We start from the raw sequence: 23368 nt of genomic DNA, 5'->3' as shown, positions 1-23368 counted from the left end.
TCTACTCTGCACCACTGCACTCTCAGCCACTGAACTCTATGCCACTCTCCTATGCACCACAGCACTCTATGCCACTGCACTCTACGCCACCATACTCCAAGTCACTATACTCTGCATCACTCCACTATATGTCTCTACACTCTATACTACTCTACTCTGCACTCTCCACTGTATGCAACTGCACTCTAGCCCACTCTACTCTGCATCACTCTTCTCTATGCCACTCTACTCTGCTCCACTTGAGGCCACTGCCCTCAATGCCGCTCTACTCTACACCACTGCACTCTATGCCACTGCAGTCTATGCCACTGTACTCTGCACCTTTGCACTCTATGCCACTCCACTCTACTCAGCACCACTCCACTATATGCCACTGCAATCTACCACATTGCACTCTAGGCCACTCTACTCTGCCTTACAAGACTATATGCTGCTGCATTCTGTGCCACTGAATTCTATGCCACTGCACTCTATGCCACTGCACTCTATGCAAAGGCACTCTATGCAACTCCACTTGAAGCTAATGCGCTCTACTCTACACCACTCTATGCTATGCTATGTTAGGGGATTTAAAGAGCTCATGGCAGCCCATAGGCAACGAAGAGCTAACAGAGAAAGAGTACCACTCACTCAACAAAGGAGTCACCTAGAAAATCAGTTCTTAAAAAGCAGGGTCTTAAGGGATTTTCAAATGCACAGCTCTTGTTTGTAGATTTAATAGCCAAGGGAAGGGCATTCCCAAGCTTGGCAGCACTAAAGCGAAAAGACCATCCCCCACTTCTAGCTCTTCTAATTGTGGGGACGGAGGCCAGTTGTGGATTTGTGGATCTAAGAAGACTTTTGGGGAAGTAGGGGTAAAAAGTTGACGGGAAAGGGGGGGGGCTCTGTGTACCATGCAAAGGAATTTAAATTCAAGTCTTTGGGCAACGAGTAGCCAATGGAGCTCCCTCATGCCATGTCTGGCTCACTCACACATTTGGATCAATAACAGCATGAGTGCATCAGCATTTAATATGACTTGTAGTTTTCGTATAACTGCACCCAGGTAGAACGAGTTGCCATAGTCCAGGTGGGAAAGAACCAGAGCCTGGACTACCAGCCTCCTCAAGGGTTAAGGAAGCAAAGGAATGCTCTTGTGCAACATTCTCAGGATTCCAAATCAAATGGCAGAACGTTTAGTAGCATGGATCTCCATGGACAGAGTACTTTCCAGCCACATTGCCAAACTTTTGATAGCAGGTTTGGGGGCAGGAGGGGGACCGACACAGACTGGCCAACCCAGAACTCTAACGGAAGGGAGGTTGTTCCAGAGGATCATGAGTTCTGTTTTGGATCTGTTCAACTTGAGGCACGATTTATTCGTCCAACTGGCTACTTGCTACAGGCAAGATCCCAAGGTAGACGCTAGAGGATCAGTGTCAGGAACAAGTGAAAAAAACAGCTGGGTGTCATCTACATAGGAGACTATGGGAATCCCAAAAGGAGTGATGATATCCACAAGGAGTTGCAGATAAACGTTGAAAAATGTAGGACTAAGCGATGATCCCTGCTGAACTCCACAGGTGACTAGAAAAATAGAAGGTAAGCAGGCCTTATCAAAATCTGAAAGGATCTGTCCATCAGGATAGAGCTAAGCCAATCCAGGGCTTTCGCTATGACACCGGCTTTACGAACCCTCTCTAGGAGTGGAAGGTGATCAACAGTGTTAAAGGCCGTGCTAAGATCAAGAAGTATAATAGAAACTGTGGCCCCCTTGAGCCAATCTCCTTTTCACATCCTCCACCACAGCTAAAAGAATGTGTTAGGTGTTGTGCTTGGGCCGAAACCCGGTTTGCATGTGGTGTAGGGGGAATTCTAAAAAATGCCCTCAACATATTTTTCTCTTCCGGCTACGGCTGCTGCAGGTTTTAAAATGGTTCAACGTTTGACATACCGCCGTAGGCTGTCCTACAAAACCAAATCAAACAAAACCAGACTATACCGAACTCCAGGTAACAGGATTGTCTATCTGTACACCAAGAAGGTTGGCAAAGCCCCAAAGTCAGCATGTGGTATATGCCCAGGTAGACTCCATGGTATCCGTGCTGTTCGACTTAAAGTGCTAATGCGACTGTCCAAGACTAAGAAGCATGTCAGCAGAGCCTATGGTGGATCCATGTGTGCAAAATGTGTACGCGACAGGATCAAATGTGCTTTTTTAATTGAAGAGCAGAAGATCGTTGTCAAGGTGTTGAAGGCTCAAGCACAGTCCCAGAAAACCAAATAAACATTTATACGATCCAGATATTTTTCTTCCACTTTACTTATGCCCGGAAACAGTGAAACTGGACTAAAATTCTCTGTGCCTGTTGGAGCAAGAATAGGCTTTTTTTAGGATGGCTTTAACCATGGCATATTTTCATGGTGGAGGCACCAACCTCTTCTCCAGGGAAAGATTGACCATCTCTAGCAGTGTGGGGAAGATGTTTTCTGCTCCAAGAGCAAGGATTCTTGGCGGGGCAGAGTAAAGTGGGGAACCACATTTAATTTTTTTAAAAAGGGAAGCAAAAGTATTGGGAAAAAGGAGGAAATTCAAACAGGAAGAATGTGGTAGACTCCTCATTAATGGTAGGGGCACTAGGGCGGATGGGGTTAGAACTTTCCTGCAGCTTCTGAAAGGAGAGGTATATATCAGAATTTTTAAATTTTGAAGTAGGTGGCCAGAGTGTTACACCTGTCGTAGGAGCATTCAACGGGTGGCCCACTGGAATAAAGGTTTCAGCTTAGTTTTGATATCTCCTAAGGGAGTTTGCAGCTTCATTAATTCTTTCTTTGTAGGAGGACGCCGGGGCGATCTATTTTTTGAGTGATAGATTCTAACTGTATCCCAATATTTTATCTTTTTGTGTTCTGTATAATCCTTCCTCCACTCCCTTCCTGCACTCTTACAGTGTTTTTGAGAGTTCTAAGATGGGGAAAACCAGTGGGCAGACTTATTATTTTTCTGAATTATTTTTTTCTTGAGGAAGATTAGATCTAGGGAGTGATTTAACCATTCTGAGATCTTAGTATTAGCTGCTTGTGGATCAGAGCCTAACGAGGGTGTGGTCTTACTAAGGCTACATGTCCAGTTGTCGCAATTTAATTGTGACCAGCATCTGTCTTCCTGGCCCCATGGTTTGGGAAGGGAGGTTGGACTAGGGATTGTGAGGACCATTGTAACAGATAATGGTCGGTCCAGGAAATGGGTATTGAATCTGAAACCTGTAGCATAGGGTTGTTGGTGAAAATGGGGTCTAATAGTTGCCCCTTAGCATGGGTGTGGCCCCATACCTTTTGACCCTCTTGATTAGCATCTACGTCTGACATAAAACTAGTTGCTGAAATGTCAGTTGCCTCATCAAAATGTATATTATATAATTCACAAGTGCTGTAAATGTTTGTTTTGCTTTTTGCAAACATGCATTCATTTAGGTGTATAATAAATGAACATATTTAATTGTTTCATGTGTTTCTTCAATATTTATTCTCGATGACATTTATCAAGACAATATAGTTGAATAATGCTTTAAACAATTCTAATTTTATTTGGTATATTTTTGTGATTGATACTATGTTATTAACTTTTTTATTACTCTATTTTTATTGTCGATATTTTTGTATTTTATATAGGTGACTAAAATGCAGATAATCTTGTAGTCAATGTTTAGGCAACAATATTTTTGTATCACAATATTTTGGCTGTCAATTTAAAATACAATCTAATGCAGTATTTTTTACAAGGACATTTTCAGACCACTATATGGTGATATACAACTGATAATATCTCCCGTAAAATTGCGTTTCTCTATTGCCAAACTGGCTAGGGCCTCCGGAAGTGTCTGCTGTGCTCCCACTGCCCTGGCTTCATTAAGTACAACAAGCGTATGACTACTAGAGCGCTGCCATTCTGGTAACTCAATCAATTAAATTTGTAGTCAAGGTCTCGCCAAAAAAGTTTAACGTTATAATTTTAAAACGGATTCACCAAAAAACAGCCTTATCAGCAGCCTCTCAAGCAGCTCATTCTCTGCTGCGCTACCGCTGCCCTGCCTTTATTAAGTGCTGCGAGAGTCCGATCATCCGAATGCCAACCTCCTAGCAACTGTATGGTTGAGGACTCTATAGTCAAAGTGCTCAGTGCTCAGTGCTGCCAAATTCCCCCCGTAATTCTTAAAAAGTTCAACAATCAATTCAATTCCCAGTCAAGTTCTCCCCCAAAATATTAAAAGTTATATTTTTTAAATGGATCCATGATAAAAAAATAGCTTTATCGTCTGCCTCTTCAAGCAGCTCTTTCTCTACATGACTCCGCTCTATGCCACTTCACTCTACACCACTCTTTGCCACTCTACAACACAGTACCCAACTTCAGTCCACACAATACCACTCCACGCCACTTCACTCTACACCACTCTGAGCCACTACACTCCACTCTATGCCACTCCACTCTGCTCTACTCCTCTCCACTCTACTCCACTCCACTCCATTCTATGTCACTCCATTCTATGTCACTCCACTTTATGACACTCCACACTATGCCACTACACTTAATAACACTCCACTCTTCTACACTCTATGGCACTTTACTCCACTCTATGCCACTACATGCCATGCCACTACACTCTTTGACAATTTAACCCATTCTATGCTACGCCACTCCACTTTAATTCACTCTGTGGCACTCCACTCTATGACACTTTACTCCTCTGGAACACTTTACTGCACTCTGTGCTATGCCACTTTATGCTCCTCTACTCGCCGTCAATCCACGCTGCCACTCTTCACCGCTTTTGTCACTCTACACCACTTCACTCCATGTGACAGTCCACAACACTTGGCTTACTCTACTCTATGTCCCTCCACTCTACGACAATACTATACAACACTGTACACTACAACACTCTGCTCCACCACTTCCCTCTATGCTACACCACTCTATGCCACTACACTCTACACCAGTTAACTCAACTCTATGCTACTCCACTCTATGACACTCAATTCCACAAGGCTCCACGACACTTAACCACACACTTCTGTACAACAAGCCTCTCTACGCCACTGAATAACATTCAACAGTCTATGCCACTCCAAGTATGACACTCTACTACTCTCTATGCCACTCCACCCTATGACACCCTCCTCCACTATATACCACAACACCTATGCCGCTCAACTCTACGCCCCTCCACTCTGTACCACTCTACACCAATTCACTCAACACCACTGCATGAAAATCCATTCTACAACACTGTTTGCAACTCTACAACACTGTATGCAACACTATATGACTCTATGCCACCCCATGCCACTCCATTCTACAGCGCTCTTCCACACGACACTCCATTCTACTCTCCTCTATCTCACAAACTTTAGTCATGCTGAACAGCAGCCAAACTGGTGTACAACATGGATAAAACACATTGGCAAAGCTAATAGCTCTTACATAGGCGAGCCCGATTGGCTTTGTCAATGCTTATTTACTGTAGGTGCTCCATATTGGTGTATTATTCTCACAACCAGAACTCACAGCATCCTGGGAAAGAGTACACAGATACGTTTGATCTGTGTTATCCACAACACATTAAACAGCAGGTAGGTGTTAAAAGCAAGTAAGACTCCTTGAATGTATCACTGTCTAACTATTAGGTAGTTTGGCGAGATTGGAACTTGCAAGAATCAATAATTAAAACAAGCAGCTCATTAAAAGAGTGAAGAATATAATCTCCAAACTAAAATCATAAATCATTTACCAGGTAGCTCCCACTAAAATTAATTTGAGTCATTGGTTTGCGATGGGTCCCACGGGCAGTCATATTTGGGGACCTGCACTTATTTTTCCTCAGCAGACTTTGACCCGGAGCAAGACAAAGAAATATACAAAAGGGATAAAAAAGGAGGATGAGAAGAAAAAGAGGGTAAAACAGTAAAGGAGATAGCAGGGATGTAGAATAGTCTACAGAAGTGAAATAAAGAGTAGGGAGTTTCTGGTGGTGGATTAAAGAGGCATGGGGTGGAATCAAGACTATGCAGCCTCGGTTTTTGGCAACTTGGCCATCAATAGCTTGGGCCATGGCATCTGAGCAAAACATTAGGGCCGCCACTTATTCTTTTACAAATTAAGCACTGTGAGAACCTGCTACCTTTCCAATCACACAGTGACTATATGTCTGCCTTTGACCATGTACAGCACTCCACGGGCATTCAGCTAGGTTTGTACAATACAAATATCATAAATGAACTTCAATAAATGCATCGTACTTCTAAATTATCCACCTCTACTTTTCCATACTGCTTAGAAGTTTTTCCTAGAAAATAGAAACTAAAATGTTGAGCTCGATGCTGTCCAGGGAGATACATATTGGCCTAAGACTCATCCCCATGTACTCAATCCACATTCCCAAAAATGTAATTATCCAATTCACATCAGATTTAGGAAGTACCCCAACTCAAGAACATTTAAATCAGTTTTACAAAATGTGAAGACCAGTGTAGGGGAATGGGTTTTTTGACAGAAATCATCTCCCTGTAGAGAAAAAAATGAGATTTTAAAAATGTTCTGAATGTACACTGTTTCCAGAATGGATGTGTTTGTCTTCAAATAATCTATCTGTTTAAGGGATTTCCATACCCATTCCTTCGGAATTTTGCGAATTTCAAACTGAGAGCCTGGTTAGAGTGCAGAATCTTGGATATGGCCTTGCGTTGGTTTTCCTCTTTTTTGGCAGACTATTCTTTTCAGATCACTTCCAAACCATTTGCTTCCTCTGTGAGGCTGATTTCCTAAAGAGTTTCGCAGGGCTCTTCAATGAGCCTCATGCTCTTTAATATTTATGTCCAACCCAGTGCAGACACTGTGGAAGCCGTCGGCTTTTCCATTCTTTTCTACATTGATGATACTCAGATCATCAGCAGCGTGTCCCCAGATTCAGGCAAAGGTCCCTCTGAACTCCCACTGCTGCTTAGAATGTGTGACCAAGTGGATAGACAGGAACTGCCTGAAATTGAATTGTAATAAAATGGAGATCATTATAGTTGGGAACCAACTAAGCCAATGTGGTCCCCAATGGTGGCTGGAAGATCTTGGCCCTGTAGCTGCAACCACACAGGTGTTTTCAAAAACATAGGTATTTGGGTTGATAACCATCTGAAGTTTGAGCAACAGATCTAAACGGTGGTGGCCTGTTAAGGCCTTCTTAGATGCCTCAGGAACTTCTTCTGGTCAATACCCTCCTCCACACAGAAGACCTTAGTTTAGGCTCTGATCACCAGTCACCTGGACTACAGCAATGTGCTTTACCTGCAAATTAATAAGGCTGTCCTTCATTGACTCCAGATTATCCAGAATGTTGCTGCTTGCCTCCTAGGATATCTTGCTAAGTACTCTCACATCTCTGGCCAAATAGTAATCTGGTCCAATTTATCTCAGACACTTGATTAGTTTCCTAATGTCCTTCCTGGTCTTTATGTTCCCCCCATTTCTTACTTGCACAGGTTCCCAGGTTAAGCGTGACAAAATGGGTGGATGCTCTTTCAGATATAAGACCCAAAAACTATAGAATTCTCTTCCTCTGCAGTTACTGCATTGCTCGACGCAAGGGTAAGCAACTGAAAGCTTTCCTAATTTTCAGTATTTTGGCTTACTGAGGCTCTGAAGTTTGTGCAGTGCTGGAAACTATACTTGGGTAGCCTTGCACTTTATAAAACAAGAAAATAGAAATATATAAATAGGTTACTCCATCACAAACACAAGGGAGTACCCTGTCATCCAAACCCTCAGTCTCACTGCCTCATTTAGAGTTATGCGAACCTTAAGCTTTCTGTTAACGGGGCCTCTGATGAAGGACTGATAGAGTAGGGACCGTCAGAGGAATGACATTACACCATCTGCTCTATTTGAGATGGACAGTGTAATGTCTTTTTTTTCTGTCCTTCAACACCAGAAACACCTAGTGGTGAGGGACAGAAAAAAGCAATAAAGTCCCCCACACTTTGACGGACAACTCCCAGGGTGTGATGGGAATTAGTTTTTTGTTTCAGAAACAAAATTCAGCTTTGAGAATTTGTTTCTGAGAGACAAATATTTTGGAATAATTTGGTGAACAGCCATCAAAACTGATGGCAGCCTTCCACCAATCTTTTTGTACACTGAAAGGAAGCGCCATGATGTTGCTCCTTTACAATGTACTGAAATGACAGCTGGCCTGGTGGTCAGCTTTAAATTTGGCAGATGATAGTTAATTCTCGTGGCAAAGGTAATGTCCTCTACCATCATAATGGACACAGTACCGCCCTCCAAACCATGAAGCAGACCCTAAAAGTACATCTAGGCTCAACAAACATTTTGTTTTGCGAGATTTGGCCATATGTTGTTGATGCAGCCTCTCTTTCTCTGCCAGCCAGGCCAGCACTGCACCAACCTTGTGATTGGTGTTAGGTTCCTGGGCGGGTATCTCCATACCAAACAGATCTTTTCTCCTCTAGAGTGTGGATTCTGGCTGTTTTCCACTGGCCACGTGTATGCACTTGCCTCTGTCTGCCACTGTAAACATGTGCTTAGTATAAGCACATGTTGTAGTTTGCTTTTTACCATGATAGATACAAGCTGAAACGTATTTGACTACAAGGAACAAAAGTGGACAAGTTGGGCCACACATCTGTACATGGTTTACCATCAGATCCAGACTTAAATTTTCGTTTTGGCAGCAGCTCTACTTACTACAGATGTAAAGATACTTATTGGAATGGAATGGTGCACCGGGAAAATATCTCACTTTCCAATAAAATTCAAGACGATGTATCCTTGCGGTAAAAATATCATTCCTTTATTTTCTCCATTGTTATACACATATATGCACAAAAGTCATGCAGATGTAAAGATGCCCTGTCTCCAGTGCAACACCAACAGCCAATCGTGAATTTTAACCTGCAGCACTTGCATTCTGGAACTTTGTAATTCCATATTTCCTATTCAAATTATGAGACTATATGTTCCAGTATGCAAAGTGTTCTTAAAATTTAAAAACAAAAACATGGCATATTAAAAATCAACTAGCAGAAAAGCATGTTTTTTGTCCTGATCCATCCATTATGGAAGGAACACATTGGCAGGGATCAGGGCCTGACCAGATTGGTGCCATTATGTATTGAAAATCCTGGTATTAAACGAAGCTGGTGTAATGTAATGCAATATCTTACAATAGTATCTCTAGAAATAATCTCTTTGATAATTTGAAAAGAACACGTCCTTTACTTTTGCATTCACAAAAGTTTCTTTAACAGTTTCTCATTTACATGGGTTTCACTGTAAGGAATGGAAACATCTCAGATGAATGAAAACAAATGGGAGGATCATAAACTCAATTAAGCCCCCTGCTGCTGGACACCCCTAGGTAAGATTAATGCCAAAATCAAAGCGAGATGTTCATGGGAAATTAATATCTATTGCTTTATTATGGTGCTGACAGCACGTTTGTGCTGAAAATGTTTTATGGGGAGAATTACACAGTTTCCCTTGACAGCAGAGAGCATTAAGAATCAGAAAGAAGAAATAGCTGTGCGTCTACTAAGAACTCTCATTAATACAGTGTATTAGAGGTAGGGATATATAAAAGAATCATGTTAATTAAATCCATTCATAAGTGGCAGGTCTCATCAATCAATCAGACGGTAAAAGAAAGAGTGAGCCTAACTTTTGTAGGGATTCTGCATATTAATTTGCTCAGAATGATAGATTAGGATAAGCTTTTCTTTTAAGAAGTCACCACCATGGAACAGTTGAAAGGGAAGCTAGATGGTACCGCAGCACCCTGGATGGAGCGTCATAAAAACTAGCACTCATTGACACCTGATGATGTCATAGGTTTAACACCTTGTGCCACGCCTACCCTCTAACAGCCCACTGTGGGTACAGGAATGGGTGGTAACAAAATAATATAAACAGGGTATTCACATAGCTCTATCCTTCCTCTTCCTGTTGCTACCTTCTTGGCCATGACCAAAACACTCAGAGTAGCGAGACAAGTCTCAAATCTACTCTCTTAACCGTAGCTACCTCTGATGAACGTGCTAGGGAGGCTAAGTTCAATAAACCACTGCTCACTCATTCCAGCATATTTCTCCATCTTTTAGCATTGAAGCAAAATCAAAAGAGGTGCCCCATCCTTTGTGTTGAAAAAATATGCTTATTCAAAACATCAAGCAATTGAAAATCTATTCTTCAATTAATTTTTGTTCTGAAATGTTGTACTAGGTCCTTTCTGCATGTTCATTCGCAAATGTTTACCTTTACCCTCCTGTTTTCCGTATCTCTTCTTGATGGCTTTTAGGACTCTGCTAACAAATGCTAAAGTGCTCTCTGCTTCAAACATGGTAAAATTGGCTTACACCCAATTGGCCTATTTAATTTACTTGGGAGTCTAGTTAAGTGGTACCCATTGTGTCCAGGACCTGTAAATTGAATGCTACCATTGGGCCATCCACTTATGTAGCCCTTTAGACAAGTCTCAGGCCTGCCACTGCAGCTTGTGTGTGCAGTTTTGAACTGCCACTTCGACCTGGTAAAATAAACCTTTTGCCAGGCCTAAACCTTCATTTTTACAACATATAAGTCACACCTAGGGTAGGCCAGGAGCAGCCCAGATGGCAGGGTGAAGTGTATTTAAAATGTAAGACATGTACTTTTGCTTTTTAAATATCCTGATCGTGAATAGCTGCTAAATTTCTTTTCACTAGTGCAAGGCCTACCTCTGCCATAGGATAACATTGGGTTACCTTATTACATTTAATAAGTGATAACTTTCAGTTTGGAGCAGGTGGACAGCTTGAGTTTGGTGCCTAAAACATTGTGATGTTAAGCCCTCTTTATTGGTAAAGTCAGATTACCAAGTTACAATTGTGAAAAATGCCACTTTTAGAAAGTTGTCACAAAAACACTAGGGAAACCCATGGGTAATAGGGAACAGGGGTAGATAATGCTTTGAAGGAACACAGGTCCTTAAACAAAATATGTATAGGATTTTACTGGGGAAATCAATTATATTCAGACTCAATGTCCATTAGACAAATTAAAAACACATTTATTAAACAAATAAATCCAAATTGGTGGGTTACAAATAAACCTACAGCAGCACCCCTGCCCTTATGTTAATTAATGTACACAATTAATAGGTTCAGTGCGCAAGAGCTGACAACGTTTCAATTCTTACACAATTACAGGATCATCATCAGGACATTACATTTCATGCCTGTGATGTGTCATGAAATGGTAGGAGAGAACGACTGTAAGAGGAAAGGAGAAAAAGGAAGAGAAAGGAAGGAAAGCAGGGAGAATCAGTTGCCATTTGGAAATTAACCGTCTGCATATTGCGATCAGCCACAAGCACAGGCAAATATTAATTAAGTGCCTATGGCAGAACATACTGCTGAGGGCCAACCAAGTAGTCAATATGTTAGACATGCCCTCACCATGTAGGTATAAATGAATTATAACCAATCGCTGCGAATAGCTATAATAGGCATACCGATCATGGAAGTTATCGTATAATTACCAGTCAGGAGAGGGAATATTGCAAAGTAAGAGGCAATATAGAAATAGAGGAAATTAAATCATACCAAAACCTAAAGCAATGTGGGCCCCAATAGGAAGGAATGCCAAGCAAAAGGAAATTACCTAAGGATAATAGCAAGTGGTCAATGACTGCCCGGAGGGCGGGCAAGCCGTAATTAGCCAAGTAGAAACAGAGGCGTGGGATTATGTCTGTCCACTGGATGACTCGAAGAGCTAAAAGTGCCGGTGTGTGTGAATAAGCACGGACACGGCTCTATAATCAGTAAAATGGTCAAGTAAATGGCTAAATGTTATGGAAAAGAGGAAAACATGCCAAAATGTAAAATGGCCAGGCTAAATAACTAAGTAATGCCGAAGACTGCGCTGCCAGGAAGCATCACAATGGGGATGAGAGCCGGCGTAGTTTAACGCGTGGTTAATGTGCTGTAGAATTAAGAAAAATTATGAGGTGGAGAATTCCCAAAAAGGAAATTAAAGTATCGGCCAAAAATAAATGCCTTACTGAGCAGAACAAAGCAAGGTGGAGCAGGCACTGGCGTAATGAGCCTTGAGGGGGCCTCCCTGCAAGGCACGTGGAGGGGCCCCTTCCAGGCTCAATCAGTAGCTCTGCAGCCAGAGTGCTATGCTGAGGGGGCCCCGTAGAGTTTGGGGCCCCTCCCACACCATGGGGGCTACAGGGGCCTGTGTTACGCCCCTGGGAGCAGGGGCTCGAAGGGCTTGCCAATAGTAGTCGCGTTGTAATGAGTAGCACTTGTGTGGTGTAAGCCAGCAGCTAAGTTTGGTTTGGTTGAGTGACAAGGCATAGCGCAGGAGACCAAGCCACAGGAGTGGAATAAGCAAACTAATTAGGCGGCCATCTTAGTGAAGAAGATGAATACATTAAAAGTACATAGGAAAACAGTTTCGAAAGTAAGAACAAAGTAAGACAATCATAAGAAATAAAATAAAATAAATAGAGCAGTGTGGTAAAAATTAATTTGTATAATGAAGCAATCAGAATTGCGCAAAAAAACCAAGAAATAAACAATAAAGAAATCGGTAAGGCAATAGTAAATGAAAGTAGTATGGAATTTCCAAATGGCAACTGATTCTCTCTCCTTTCCTTCCTCCCTACCTCTTTCTCCTTTTTTGTTTCAGTCATTCTTCCCTACCATTGCCTAACATATCTCAGGCATGAAATGCAATGTCCTGATGATGATCCTGTAATTGTGTACGGATTGAAACACCATTGACTCTCGCAAACTGACCATATTTATTGTGTAAATGAATGAACACAGGGACAGAGGTGCTGCTGTAGGTTTATTTGTGACTAACTATTTTCTTGAAATATGTCACACATTATTGCCCAAATCTTTCTGGTTATTTAATTTTGTGCCCTTTGTGTTTTGTTTCTTCACCTACTGATTTTGATTTATTTGTTTAGTAAATGTGTTTCTTATTTGTCTAATAAACATTGCGTCTGGGTATAATTGGTTTCCCCAGTAAAATTCTATACATGTTTTGTTTAGGTACCCTTGTTCCTTTAAAGCATTATGTACTGCTTGTCCCTACATACCCAAGGGCTTCCCTTGTGTTTTTGTCACATATTATGCTTGATTGACCCATTGCAAGGGATTGTACAATACCCTACTTGGTTTATTGGGTTTGCGATTTTCCTCTTATCCTTTGCTTTTCCTCTCTTATCCCCCTTCCCAGGCCCACCGTTGTCCTTCTCTTGATTACATATCCTGTAATTGATCTTATAATAGTATGACAGATCATACTCCACTATATACAGATGAGTACATTAAAAAGACCCTAGAAGGTAATTCCCTCTTTTCAGACACCAGTGAATCAACACCACCAGCTTGTTCTAATTTGTCAGACCAATTGGAAAAATGCAAGAAAAAAAAATAAGATTACAGTCAATTATTAGAATGCTAACAAAATATTAAAAATTTGCCACCATTCCACTTGGGTTACAAGTTAGGAACTTTTCAGGAGTCTTTACCGATGACAAAAGGTACCGAAGGGGTTTTAGCTTTAGCGATACAACTTGCTGATGCCACTGGATGGTACTATGTAAAATACCCTACTTGGTTTATTGGGTTTGTGATTTTCCTCTTATCCTTTGCTTTGCCTCTCTTATCCCCCTTCCCAGGCCCCCCGTTGTCCTTCTCTTGATTACATATCCTATAATTGATCTTATAATAATATGACAGATCATACTCTACTATATACAGATGAGTACATTCATTAAAAGGACCCTAGAAGGTACTTCCCTCTTTTCAGACAACAGTGAATCAACACCACCAGCTTGTTCTAATTTGTCAGACCAATTGGAAAAATGCAAGAAAAAAAAATAAGATTACAGTCAATTATTAGAATGCTAACAAAATATTTAACATTTGCCACCATTCCACTTGGGTTACAAGTTAGGAACTTTTCAGGAGTCTTTACCGATGACAAAAGGTACCGACGGGGTTTTAGCTTTAGCGATACAACTTTCTGATGCCACTGGATGGTACTAGGTATTGATACGGCAATAGAAAACTCTAAGAAACTCTTGGAAGAGATCCTGGATCTTGAAAAACAAATCAAGAAATCTAGCCTAATACCTAATGCAGAAAGCTTACCGTAGAACATTGAGGAAACAATTAAGAATTTATCAGATTGGAACAACATAAAAAGTAAAATTAAGTAAAAAAAGATATACACAACTATAATGTACCCATACCTAAACGATGAGTTTCCCACCAATAGGAACTATTCCAGCCCAAACTTTGAATGCCCCTGGGGCAGATTTAACAGACAGAATAAAAACAGTTTCATTTACTGACACATCTGAGGACTCAACTGACAACTCAACCCAGCTGAGGGTTTGAGCTCCTCTACCAGTAAAACCAATCCCACTTGTTTAGGGAGAGGGAAACCCCGGCCCCCAAGAAGAAGGAAAAGGAGAGGGCAATGGTGGTTCAGCAACAGGGATGACAGGCAAACACGACAGAAGTACTATCAGTGGGGTCACCAGTAAATACATCCACTCATACTAATCCATTACCTGATGCCATCAATACTGTGACAGACAATCTACAGACCATCCCCATCTTCAATTTATCAACACATTGTCTGTCCTCCACAGAGATATTGTTACTAAGTAGCAGACTTTCAATTGTCCCGACGGTTTGTCCTAATGTTTTGGACCTACAGACCAAAATCCTTCAGTTCTTCAGAAAAATAAGATCACACACATTTTCTGCTGACAATCCATATGCTACTGCCAACTCCAGCACTCGTTTCTCATCCACCAAATAACTCTATCCCCCTGAAGTCCATACATTTGAGAGACTTGTTTTGAGAGAGATCTCTAACTTAGAACACCAAAGATTATTGCTCTGCTCAAACTCCCCAAAAAATCTTGGATTATCAAACCAGCAGACAAGGGTGGTGGTAAAGTGGTACAGAATATAGACAAATGAAAAACAGAAATCACAAGGCAAGTCACAAACAGCGAACACTATTTGAAACTCAACACTGACCCCACCAAGGAACTTCAGGAATTGACTTCTGAGATCACCGGGAGAGGCAAAGAAGCAGGTGTTATTAGCCAAAATGAATAACTATCTTTGAATCAAAGACTCCTGTGTGCCGGTTATCTATAAGTAGGGCTCCCAGTTTTATGGTATTTATTTTCTTAACATTTCCGTCTGTATTTATCCATATTTATTTTTGGGTCATTTTACCTGTATTTATCCATATTTTGCATTTAAATGTAGTTGTAAAACTGTACATTTCCATATTTATTTAAATGAGAGACGCGCACTCATACTTTGATGTCCGTCGTGTTTTAGCTATTTAAGTTACCACATATTACAAAGCAGTACATCCTCTGGCTAATATTAGCATTATACCACAAATGTATGTTGATACAGGCAGTTATTTAAATACATTTCATCCTGTTTTTTAATTTCCCATGCTGTTCATCTGCACAGCTGCTGGGCTATAATTCATGAAAGACAGCACGAAGAGTCACTTAAAGGAAGCACATTTTCTGTATTTATCCACTTTTAAAAATAAATGCAGACAGAAAACACATTGTTTTCTGTCTGTATTTATCTGTAAAAATCCGTAAAAATGGAAAACAGGGAGCCTTATCTATATGTTACCCAAGATGTATAAAGACCAGGAGTCCTCCCCCCCTGGTAGACCTATAATATCTGGGAGAGGCTCCATATTTGAACCCATAGGCAGGTACATCGACTTATTTATTAAAGAATGTGTCCCCAGTACTGTATGCTATGTCAGAGACAGTATGGATCCCATCAAACAGATTGAACATCTACCTTTAAATCCGAGTAAAAGCCTATTGGGTGCAATGGATATTGAATCACTATACACTAATGGATGGCATTGAAATCATCAGAAAAACTTAAGTTAAGAGTGAACATCCACATCAAGTACCCACAGTCTTCCTCTCCAAGTTTCAGAATTGAACCCTTACATATAATTCTCTCCACTTCAACTTATTTTTTCCCAGCAAATTAAAGGGACTTCCATGGGGGCATTTTTTCCCCACAATTTTGCAATTCTGTTCATGGATGACCTTGAAACCAAGATCATCCTTACCAACTTTAACCCATTTCACAGCCACATATTGGTATGGAAGTGTTACATTGATGATATTTTTCAGATCTGGCAGGGTTTGGTAGAAACCATCACAGAATTTCTCAACTGGTTTAACACCAACTGCAAGGGTCTCACATTCACACTTCAGCACAATAAAAATAAAATCTCCTTTCTTGATCTCTTGATCAAAATAAAGGATGGGGAATTATATACATTCCTTTACTGCACACCCACAGAAAGCAACACCTTATTGGCCTACTCCAACCACCACCCCAGGGCACTACATGACACTCCCCAATTCACAATTTGTGCACATAAGGAGGAACTGTTTCTTCAAACAAGACTTATTTAGGGAGGCTGAGCCATTGTCACTCAAATAGCTGTCCAGAGACTACCCATGCAAACTGGTTAAAAGGTTAGTGGAGAGTACTTACCTAGGGTGGCATCATTCACCCCTACAGAAAAAGACAAAGATAGGCTGGTCTGTGTTACAATATTCTCCCCAGTATACAACAAAGCCAAAAAGAGTATTCTACGCCACTAGAATGTATTGAACGCAGGCCCATTTTTGCATTCCAAAAAAATTGAAACTATTAAAGACCACTTGGTAGGAGCCAGTCTGCCCTCCACCAGCTCAATGATTTGTGGGGATAAGTACCTTTGTCGTGCCCCCGCAAATGTGAGAATTGCAGTGTGTGTGAGTTTACTATTGATACAAATGAGTTTATTTATATAAATGTAAGAGTCACCCAGCAGCCTTTCTCAAATTCTAATAAAAGCCAATGTGATCTCTGCCATTACCTGCCTATGCAACTTGTTATACATAGGGTAAGACACGCACACAATTCGAGTAAGGATATGTCAACACAGACGCAGTCTCAGATGTAAGATTGCAAATGCCCCACTGGTGGAACACTTTGAGAAACTCAATCATAATGCGAACGATCTACAATGTCAAGTCATCGCTTTGGTACAGCAAATGGAGAGAAGAGGAAACAGCTCATCCATACTAAATCAGGAAGAATTGAAGTGGATTTTAAGCACAGACAGCCTACACACCGGACTAAACAAAGTGTAGGGTTGGGAGTCTCTTCTTACCGTGGCCTACATTCGCTTCTTTTCTGATGTTCTGCACATATTCAGAGGGCCACCAAATAATTTCTTATACTTTTCCACCTACGCCTCTTTAGACGTGGAGTTTCTCTCCAATTTATCTTGATCACGTATTTGTTTGCACACAGCTTTCATTTGCTATTGCCACACTGATGTGTTAACTATTTTTTATTTCTTACTTTAAATTTTTCTTACTTAATTCTAATTGCTTCATTAAACAAAATCAGTAATTTTTAACACCCTGTTCTGTTTGTTTATTTAAAAATGTTTATGATGGTCTTACTTTGTTCCTACTGTCAGACCTGGATTCCTATAGTTTTGTTATGCATTCACCTTCTTCACTAAGATGGCAGCCTAATTGGCTTGCTTATTCCACTCCACTGACTCGCACCCTGAACTAGTCATTCTTCAATGCCTTGTCACTTAGCCAAGCATACTTAGTCGCCGGCTTACACCACACATGTGCTACTCATTCCAATGCGACTGCTGTTGGGTAGCTGCCAAACCCCCGCTGCACCTTGTTCGTTCTGCCAGCTAAAGCAGTTTATTTAGCACTGATACTCTAATTTCCCTTTCGGGAATTATCCACCTTATCATTTTTTATTTATTCTTCAGCACATTAACCACGCACTAATTTACACCCGCTCTCATCCCCATTGTGGTAATTCCCAGAAACACTGTCTGTGGCATTACCTCCTGGCCCCAAGCACAATGTGGTCCCTGGTATTTAGGTTATTTAGTCTGTCGATTTTACATTTGGGTGTATTTTACCACTTTCACCAAATATTTAGTTATTTATTTTATCATTTCCCTGATTACAGAGTCACATCCATGCTAATTCACACACCAGCGTTTTTGGCTGTTCGAGTCAGCCACAGGACAAGCGTAATCCCACACCTCTGATTATACGTGGCCTATTTAGAAACCCTGGCTCCCGGGCACTCTGGGCGGTCATTGACCACTGATATTATCCTTAGGTAATTTCCTTTTGCTTGGGACTCTACCCTACTGGGGCTCACATTGCTGCAGGATTTTATTTGATTTAATTTCCTCTATTTCCAGATTAATTCATATTGTACAATATTCCCTCTTCACACTGGTGATTATATAATTGCTTCTACAATCACTTTGCCTATATTAGGAATTGGCAGTGTTTGGTTATAATTCATTTATCCCTACATGTATGATAACATCTCTACTATATTGAGTACTTGACTGGGCCTCACCCGTGTGTTTGACCCTAGACTCTTAATACATTTTTCTCCGTGAGTGCAGCTGGTCATGGTATGGAAATAGTTTATTTCCAAATAGCAACTTATTCTCTCAACTTTCTTTCCTTTCTCTTTCTTTTTCTATTTCAGTCATTCTCTACTACCATTGCGTAACACATCTCATGCATTAATTGTAATGTCCTGATAATGATCCTGCAATTGTGTAAGGATCAAAACGTCTTCGACTCTCGCACTGACCCTATTTATTGTGTAAATTAATCGACATAGGTGCAGAAGTGCTGCTGTAGGTTTCTTTGTGACTAGCCATTTTCTTGAATGTCCCACATTATTGCCTGAGTCTTTTTGGGTATTTAAGTGTGTGCCCCTTGTCTTCATCCCCTGAGTTTGATTTGTAAAATAAATGCGTTTCTAATTTGTCTAATGGACATTGCCTCTGGGTATAATTGGTTTCCACAGTAAAATCTTATACATATTTTGTTTAGGGACCCTTGATCCTTTAAAACATTTAGAAAGTTAGCATTTTCTTGTACTTACCATTTAGTGTCTGCAGCCTAATCCATGGTCACATGACTAGGTGTAGCTGGCAGTTGGTCTTTGTGTATTGATCCCAGATAGTGAGATAAAGGGAAACTAGGTGCAGGATGGGGCACTCTGAGTTAACAAGGGGGAGGAACTGTTACCTAACACACTTGCACATCACAAAGGGTCTGCCTGAGCACTCTCACAAATGGTTTGACACTGGTCTTTAGTGACCCCAGTCAAGCTGGAGCCAGGGCAGGGAGGAAGGGGGATTATGGACACTTCGGGTGGGAGGGGGTGGAAAACTCTAGACATTTCTTTCACTTCAAAGTGGGCACCAGGTGTCAATGTTGGACCCTTAGACCCAACTCTTCATTACACTTCTCGACCTGTGGTCTCTACCAGGAAGGGGGACTGCTGTGCTGCTGAAAGGACTGCTACTCTACTGGGTTGCTGTCTTGCTGACCTGACCTGCTGCCCTCTTGCCTAGGTGAGAAAGATTGGACCTGCATCTCTAAACCCAGGACTGCTGAGTGACTACAATGGCTAGTTGGCTGGCCTCCTGATCAGAAGCCTCAGGGATATAACTGGCACCCACACCTGGACCCTGCCATCTGTGAGTCCTACCATGCCAAGTGGTGCCACCCCACTCCTGGACTCTTGAAAGTGGGCCTGAAGGTGCTCTGTCAGCCCATCTGTGGACCCAGCAGAACCGATGCATCTCCCCTGTTGCACCGAGCAATCCCAAGCAGAACTGAGGCACAAGGACTTCACACCCCCTCAGAGCCCCATTAGACCTACCGCTGTATGACGCATCCGCTATGCAGGCCCTTTAATCGCAAGCCACTTGACGGCAGCCTCGATGATAATTCACATCTCCGCATTGCAAGTCCTGCAGCTTCTTCCGCATCAGCCAGTGCATGACGCATCCGCGATGCACGACTTCACATCGCAATCCCCCTCACTGACTGCCCCTTCATGATGATGCAGGACTTAGCATCAAAATCTCACAGCCTCTCGGAACCGACTCAGTGAGACGCATCTCTAACCAGTATCTCGCATCACCTCGGCTGCTCGACTCGCGAATCCGCAACTCTTCACAAACAGAATTTAAGGTACTCTTGTTCAGCGGACCTAATGGGGTCCCTGTAGACGGCCTGCACTCCACTGTAGTAGGCCTGAACATGTGACTTTGTCCCAGTCTAGCGTGACTGGAAATCCGTTTGTGCTTTTTGGAGCTATTTTCACCTAAATCTTTGCAACTGCAGATCTCCGGTTCTACTTATTGGATTTTTTTGATTTTGGTGTCGATTAATTTATTGCATTTTCTCTATTTTCTAAATTGGTGTGGGATTTTTCTTGTGTTATGCTTTCACTTCATTACTGTTTGAAGTGCTTTACACATTGCCTCTGAGTTAAGCCTGATTGCTTTGTGCCAATCTACCAGAGGGTTGAGCACAGGTTAATTTTGGAGTTGCTTGTGCTTTCATTCTAACAAGGATTGAGGTTGCTGCTTGAGTAGGGGTTCACCCCCTCCAACCAGTAACCCAATTTCTTACACAAACTCACATGTACTTTCTTTACTTCACCATTGTTTCAGCTTTTCAAATCACTTTTCCATTGTGCAATAGTGTACTATTTACTTATAAACCTTCATGTTTAGCATTACATTTCCATATTATTTTGCTTCTTGTTTCACAGGCTGATTTGTTTAACTCACATAAAGGGCTTCATTACATGTTGCTTGGAATGCTATATGTGCTTGATTCCCTCTAGAAATACCACTCTGCATAATTTCAAGCTTTACCCTGTGTTAAATTCCACACAATATATTACTGTGTGAGATTCTATATCTGGAAGTACTACACCTGGTAAACCCACCTGCTGGTCAAGTAATCCCTCTGCATAGAATATATGATTAGAAAAGGCCCTGCAAATCAGTGGAAACAACTGGTGAATGCTACAGTGTTTGCAGGTTCCACATTTTTTTTTACCATTCCAGGTCCAAAACTTATAATCACCTTTTAATTTGTGATACCCGGTCCAGCATTACCGCCCATTTTTGCTGGGTGACTTGTAATGTCTTTAGCTCTAGTCTAATATTGCATTCTCTTACAGTATGCAGGTACACCATTTGTAAATTGAGATGCAAACACAGCAGCCAAATTCCAAATTGAGGGTCTAACAAAACTGACTAAGGTATTCCATAAATGCCATTTTAGTACCATGTTTTAGGCTGAGGTTTAGCATTGCAAGCGATTTTTAAGGTTGCATGAAACACAAATGCCATACTAGATAACAGACACAGAAACTGAAGCCCATAGAATAGCAGCTTCATAAAAGTAGATATAAATAGTTACCATTAAAAGATCAGAGGTGGACATAGAAGCATGTAGGATACTAAATTACCTCCTTTGGAGTAATTGTCTAATAACTCAAATTTCTTAGGTTCTGTGTAACACACTTCAAACAGCGCCGATGATCTACTACAGTATGATATAAAAGGAGCACCATTATCTTTTCCAAGTCTTAAGATAACTTATCTCAGTTAGAAATAAAACTTTTGCATACACGCCCGTACTCTCCACATCTGAATCACATCCCACTAAAAATAATCAGAGACACTTAAATAACACATTTTGCAAAATTTTAACCTTTTATTGTTGGACTCCATGAACAAACCATATGCCATTATGTTAAGCCAACTGGCTCAGAACACAATGGTGTTCAGTAATGAACCTTTCAAGTAATTGCTTTCATGTGTGTTAGTCCAGCTGGTTCAATGACCGCAAATAAAGATGGCAACTGCAAGAATACATAAGGTTGCCAAACAAAAGTCCAGGAATGGAACCACAAATTCCTGATAACATGCATTTATATTGATAAATTATGGGCTCATTTAGAGTTTGTTGGAACAGGTGACCAGACATAAACTGATAGTTCAACCACACTGCCAACCACACTGTTTTCACTGATGGAGCTTTAGCTGGCTCCACCAGTGGAGATACTGGACCTGGTGGCCCATCCACTTTTGCCATGCAGGGTCATATTGTCACTGTCCTTGACCTTTTTATGATGGGGCAACCATCTCTAGATTTCCCTGTCTGGGACCACCATGGCAATCCCAGGAATGGTAGACAAACATGTACCATGTATGTAGGGAGAATAATCCATCCATGTTAGTGTGCTGATTTTGGTATTTCATATTCAAGGTTAAGTTACCAGTGCAAGTAAATCTCATGCAGCAAAAATGTGCAGCATAAAGTGTATCACAAATTACTTAGTTTTTTGTTTGTAGAGCCGGATCAAAACAGCATGGTGCCTGGTCAGCAAACTCTTCTGCCTTCTAGCAACCACTGCCTGCCAGTTGCTATGATGGCAGAACCTTGCAATAGCAGATATACCTTCACACTAAGGGGCCGATTCTGATCTGGTGCAATAAATACCTTCACACTAAGGGGCCGATTCTGATCTGGGTCCGAAAGCTCTCCGACCAAGCCGGATCCGGAGTGTTTTCCGACCGAGGTGGACTCCTGCAGTCTGACCGAGCGAGTACGATGCGGCCGCATGCTGCCGGACTCGGTTCGGTCAGACTCCCATAGAAGTCAATGGGAGTCGGTGGTACGATGCGTACATGGGCTCCCATTGACTGAATGGGTACGTCTCCCACAAAGGTGCCAACTGCAGTGGGTATGCATCGGTGCCATCCGTACCGTACATGCCTGTGTTGGGGAGGCCCTTGGGTCTCCCCCTGTGTCCGAGTCGTAAGGCTGCGGGTGACGGGGGGTCCGATGTGGACCCCCAAAGGCAGTTTCCCGGACGTTTTGCGAGCCGGAACCTTCGGCTCGATCCGGCTGTCCGACGCGTGCATCGTACTGGCTTGGTCAGAATTCGCCTCCATTGCACGGCACGGTTCGCTTACGGACGAGGCGTATGGAGCGGTTCGGACACGGAAACGAGTCGGTCAGCAAATTTCACGTTGCTCGCATCGTACTTGCTCGCTCGTACAGCTGTACGAGTCGGTCGGTAAACACGCGTACGGCTCGTACTTTTTACGGCCGGATCGCAGTCAGAGCCCTTCCGAGCGAGATCGGAATCGGCCCCTAAGTATGTTGGGTGCATGCAGACGGAAGAGCGTCAGCTTGCTCGCCAGGCCTTTAAATACATCTCAAGCAATTAGTATGGTCTCAACATGCACTCAGTGCCCCCAATTATGCTGAAAGCATAGATAACAGCCCTAGGCAGGCCCAGTCAACGTTAGCCTCACCAGAGCAACCCCCCCTGCATCCAACAGTCGGGCCTAAAGTACCAG

General features: G+C 41.9%; 1 protein-coding gene and 1 pseudogene across 3 annotated transcripts in view; one reads left to right on the top strand and one right to left on the bottom strand.

Annotated features, from left to right (window-relative positions):
* The window catches only part of DLG2 (discs large MAGUK scaffold protein 2), a 4361751-nt gene that overhangs the window by 2299513 nt on the left and 2038870 nt on the right, over nt 1–23368 (bottom strand). The gene's annotated exons all lie outside the window — the stretch shown is intronic.
* LOC146805880 (large ribosomal subunit protein eL34 pseudogene) lies at nt 1913–2286 on the top strand (annotated as a pseudogene).

This window comes from Triturus cristatus, chromosome 8 (assembly GCF_964204655.1).
Source record: "Triturus cristatus chromosome 8, aTriCri1.1, whole genome shotgun sequence".
Taxonomy (NCBI): Eukaryota; Metazoa; Chordata; class Amphibia; order Caudata; family Salamandridae; genus Triturus; species Triturus cristatus.
This window is presented reverse-complemented; position numbering and strand designations above follow the sequence as displayed.